The 5,374-nt window shown below is 34.3% G+C and overlaps 1 long non-coding RNA gene across 1 annotated transcript; it reads left to right on the forward strand.

Moving 5' to 3' along the window:
- Nucleotides 1-1,878: 1,878 nt before the first annotated feature.
- On the forward strand, nucleotides 1,879-3,090 carry LOC143529322 (uncharacterized). The gene is made up of 3 exons (XR_013134633.1): nucleotides 1,879-2,258; nucleotides 2,694-2,816; nucleotides 3,022-3,090. It is a non-coding gene; the product is annotated as an uncharacterized LOC143529322 (long non-coding RNA).
- The last annotated feature ends 2,284 nt before the right edge of the window (nucleotides 3,091-5,374 follow it).

Genomic DNA, 5,374 nt, shown 5'->3' on the forward strand with positions numbered 1-5,374 from the left:
AGTGAAAAATGGTCATAAGAGTTGTATAACTTTGTCAATGGTCACATAAGTCATTTTTGTGTCAGTTAAACACATCATGTGTGCCCATATAATTTGGCGAACACCACTTGTCATATGACCAATTTTCACATGTTACCCGGCCCGTATGACCATGCCTATTTTAGTACTTGCTAAAATGAAAATGGGTCAGCCGGGTCAACAATCACCAAAGCTTTTATTGAAATGATTAAAACCTCATAAATCAGTTTATTAAGAAAAAATATGATTTTTTCATTTTAATCCCAAATGTTTTTATAATCTTATTTAATGCATATATTATTCATAAGTTAATAAATACTGAACAAAAAGTGTTTGTGGCCCGGTCTAACCAGACCCGACCTAACCCGTACTTAGAAGTTACCTTGAAAGAACCAGTGTGACGATCTGGATGCCATTTCAGCGCACAAGCCCGGTATCTACAAAAAACAAACGTTCATAACAAATTCATTTTCCGCCTTCACTAACATAAAAAATCAAAAACCAAGACTGTAATCACTGTTTTTAGATAATAAACATGTATAATACCATTATAGAAAATATATAGAAAAGCTTACGCGTTTTTAACATCTTCAAGGCTTAATGGGCCAAAACCACTCAAACCAAGGGCGATTCGGTCTTTTCTTAAAACAGTTTCCACTCTTGCTGACTTATTATCCTCGTCCTCGTCCTCGTCCTCGTCCTTGTCATCGTCGTCTTCAAACCATCGTCTCTTTTTACGTGAAGACCGATTCTTCTTATAATCATTGTTATTATTATTATTATCATAATATTTATTATAATAATTATCATAAACATAATAACTTTTGTTACTATAATAAAAATAATAGCTCGATGTGTTTATTGGTGATTCGTCGTTTATTAAGGACCAAAAGTAGAACCTGGTGTTACAACCTAAAGCAGACTGAAAAATCGTCTCAACTTCGACTTCATATTCTTCTTCATAAAGCTGAAATCCTTCTGAAAAATCATACAAATACAAGTTCCAAATATTATCTATTATCTAATAAGATAAATATCCCATCCTGGTGCCACAAGATCAAGATCTGATTGTTTGCTTTTCTTTTAGGGATATAAAAATTATTTTTGGGACTTATTCACTCACAGTGTTGATGTTCAAATGGCTTTTGCCATTTCCCTATAGTATGTTGTGTTGTGTTGTTGGCCATGAGCGTTTGAATCCCTGGTTAACTATTAACCAATTAATTTTTTATATATATTTTTGCAACTTCTTATCTCCTAGCTACTCCAGCTGTTAGTGTACATGATGTTAAGGATGTTGTACGGCTACTCCACCTGTCCATTATACTATACACCTGTAAGTCCTTTGGTTTATTAAATTGTTTTCTTCTTTTGAGGGCATGCATACCACTTATCTATGTCTCTCTCTTTCCAGCGGTCGGCGGACGTAGGTAGTGGTAAACCTTCGTTGCCGGTGATGCTTGACCTCTCCTCCCATTAAATCACTGTTTATTATAATTATGCTTTACATGGGTATACACACATCTTGCTTAAAATGCTGTGCCACAACTGTCTGTTGATTATACTTTACACTTGTCGACTTCCACTTTGGAGCCCTAAGCGAAGCGAGGCCGGTGGTGCGGACCTAAAGCTTTTCTTTGTGGTTGTGGATTTTGACATATAATTTGAACAATACTAGGTTAAATAAATATTCATCTAAATTATAGGACATGCTCTCATCTGATGGTTTGGTTTGGTTTGGAACTCTACAATTGATTTGATATTGATATGGTTTGAAATTGTTGTTGTAGATTGAAGTTTAACTACTTAGAAGTTATTGTTTGTGGTGTTCGAGTTGGTAGGATGTGGCTGATAAAGTGGCAACATTTGGTTACTTTCTCACTTTTAGTCGCGATGATGGTGGTTAGCAGCTACTTGGTGTGCTGAGCCGTGGTTTGTTAATGATGAGTCAAAACGGGCCAAAACAGTTATATTTTGTATGAGTTGAAAAAGTTAAGATTGGATTGACCCATAAGTCAAAATCGTCAAAAAAATGGATTGGAAAGTGTGGTTGTGTGACCTTATGGCGATCACTGGCAGTAGTGTGTGTCAGTTTGTTTCTCTCTCTTTATGACGGTTTTACCCGCGATGATGATGGTCCGTTACTAGGCATGGCAACTTTGGTTGCAGCCGTGGCAGGACTGAGCCGTGCTTTGTTAGTGATGGCAATGATGAATTGTGCATATGAGCCTCTTTCTTTTGTAAGTTCTATGATGATGCATTTTTATTTTTATTTTCCTCAAGTTTGGTTATATATATTTATTTTTTGCATTTGTGTTTTCACTAGCGTAAGCATTTATTTTTAGATGTTAACGGGGTTTTTTTGCTTTGTCATAAACACGGCACAACACGCAGTGACACATTTAGGTTTGCCAATATCGGTTCTTTCACAGTTTGACACGTTATTGCCAAGTGTTGGTGTCCAAATTTCTAGACACTAACCCGGCGTGACGCTTGGGTTGGAGCAGGTCTCAGAATAAACCGGTCAAAAGAGTGTAAACAATTTGAAATTTGCCATTTTGGCATTCATTTTACAATTACCAATGTGGTTTGGTGACTAATAGTAATTGAATATACACTGAAAATTCCTTAAGGTTTGTATCTTTTATTAACTAATTCATATTTTGTTGTCGTAGGTAACTGATTGGAGGTTTGAAAGTGTATAAAATGGTTTCAAAAGTGTTAATAAGACCTTGCTTAGGAGAAAGATGAGACTTGGGTGAGGTGCTTCATATTGGGAACAAAAAGCAAGGAAACAAGTTTGTGGTGTTTTACTGGATTCTAGAGAATGCTACATAATATACAAATACTTATTGTAAGTTAATAATCAATTGTGTATGTTTACATAGGTTCCGATAATAAGCAAGCAAGGAGACCTCAATGCTGCTATTTCAAAGTTAGAACCTAAGGCTTCCGCTTTGAAAGAAATTGTTGTTTTGGTGATGCGTTTTGTTTTTGTGATAGATTCAGATTCAAAGTGAATGTTCTTTTGCCGGCTTTATACTAATGTAAAAGTTGAAACTGAGGGTTACACGTGTTGCGGCGGGTCTAAAAACTAGTTATTTATTAACGTATAATGCCAATGTGGCACTGGTTGATGCCATGTCAGCTGCCACGTCTAATGCCACACAAGCACTTCTGAAATAAGTTAACGTTTTGTATTTATTTATCTTGGATTTAAAATAACTACTCATGATTAGGGGCGGCAGAAAAAAAACTCGAGCCCAACGAATCCCAAAACATATGGGATGGGTATACCTGAAACCTGACGGGTATGGAATTAAATTTTTATTTTGTGGATATAAGACGGGTATTAAATTAGATAATACCTGAAATCACATACTTGTTAATCCGAACCATATACAGAAAACTTTTGATTTTTATTTATATTTTCCCCCTTCATTTTAGTAGGCCCATTATGTGAAAATTTAACTTATGGTATATCTACTAATTATCATTTTAGTAGGCCCATTATGTGAAAACTTAACTTATGGTATATCTACTTATTATATTAATATTATTTACATTTTGTGTATGTTGTGAAATATATACATAAAATTATATAAAATTTATATTTATATTTTAATTTAGGATGTTGATATGAAAATAAAAATTATACAGTAGTGATAATGGTAAAAAATGTACTTTCCAACAAGTAGTTTTTAACAAACTAACGCTTAAATCCAATACCTACGGTTACGGGTATGCTCGATACCTGGCGGATATTGGGACAAATATGGGACACGATTTACCACCGGGTTTGAGATTAAGATTACCAATACCCGACCCGAACTCCATCTATTGTTGCTCTCCACTCATGATGGAAGGGTACTTACTTCTGTGGGCCCAACCATTGGCACCCTTACTGTTGAGCCCGGGCTCATAGAATCTTTGGAGCCCATCAATAAGATTTCTAAAACATTCCTTAAGCTCATGCCATCCCTGAACATATGACAACGCATGAACACACATGTCATATTGAATTCATGAACTTTGTAACAAATATACTAAAATAAAAGTTGCAACAAAATTTTGCAAGTCAAAACTCTGTTTGTTTTCTTCCATTAAAGATGGGTCTCTAAAATTAGGGGCTGTCACTTTTATTAGTAATCCGAAATCTAACCCGAAAAGCTGTTAGCCCGAACCCGAAAGTATATGTATATGTGGAGCCCGCGTCCGAATTCACCAAACCTGAACCCAGTACGTTGTTATTCGGTTTGGTTACTGTTAATTATCTAGGAGATTTCGGGTATACCCGCAAAATCTGTTTAGTATTCCATCACATACTCTTCGATTGGCATTACATCTATTTCAAACTATATGGCTATTCTACGTTTAAGTTATAATGATTGCTTATTTATTCTACTAAGATTTTAAGTTTATTCGATTCTACAAGTGAAAATGATAATATTTCTTTAATGTTACATATTTTTTGGATCATGTCGGTTTGTTATTTGCTTATTTATGTTACAAGTGTATCATAAAAGTCAACATTTTTTTTGTTATCTAGGCCAACTACTCGAAACCCTATTAATCCAACCTGAGAGAATAGGGTCGGGTTTGGTTTGGTTCTATATACAAATTTCTCAAACTCGAGAAACCCGATAAACCCGAAAGTACAACCCGAAAAACACCTTATGACAAAATCAATAATTTATTTCAGTTTTCAACGTTAAACAAAATAAGACCAAAATAATAGTTTACTTTCACTTTCCAAACCCCAAAAATAATATAAAAAAATTTTTGCATGCCCACAAAAACTCTTTTCTTAACATAAATTATGGTATCCATATAACATAAAACGTGACACAACCAATAAAAGTACTAGCAACTATTGATAACACAAAATAGTGAGAAAACTATAGTAGTAGCAGATAAACGAGCATAGTATAATAGAGGGGGGTTACCGATTCCCATTGTGTGCGTACTCGACTATTGAAAAATGGAGTTCAATGAAAGAGAGCATAAAAAGGAGAGTTGTTTAAGTTAACTAAAGCTAACTTGGTTGCCAGCTTGTTCATGCCTTCAATTACAAAGAATATGAAGAACAAGAAAGATGGAGGCGGTTAAACCTTTAATATGGTAATTGGTAAATGATGAATGGTTTTATTTTATTTTGATATATGTTATGATTTTATTGTATTAAATCAATGTGCTTAAATTTGGTAATTCTCGTGATATAATGTTGCATTAATTTGAATGTTACTTGCAGCCCAAGCAATAACCAGACTATAAATCGAAAAAATCGAAAGTAGGATATAAAAAAAATGTACAGCCACCAAAACTTTTAAAAATAAAGTTAACTTTTAAAATTTTA

This window comes from Bidens hawaiensis, unplaced genomic scaffold (assembly GCF_021521415.1).
Source record: "Bidens hawaiensis isolate Kalapana, Puna unplaced genomic scaffold, B.hawaiensis_p1.1 tig00008535_1, whole genome shotgun sequence".
Classification (NCBI taxonomy): domain Eukaryota; kingdom Viridiplantae; phylum Streptophyta; class Magnoliopsida; order Asterales; family Asteraceae; genus Bidens; species Bidens hawaiensis.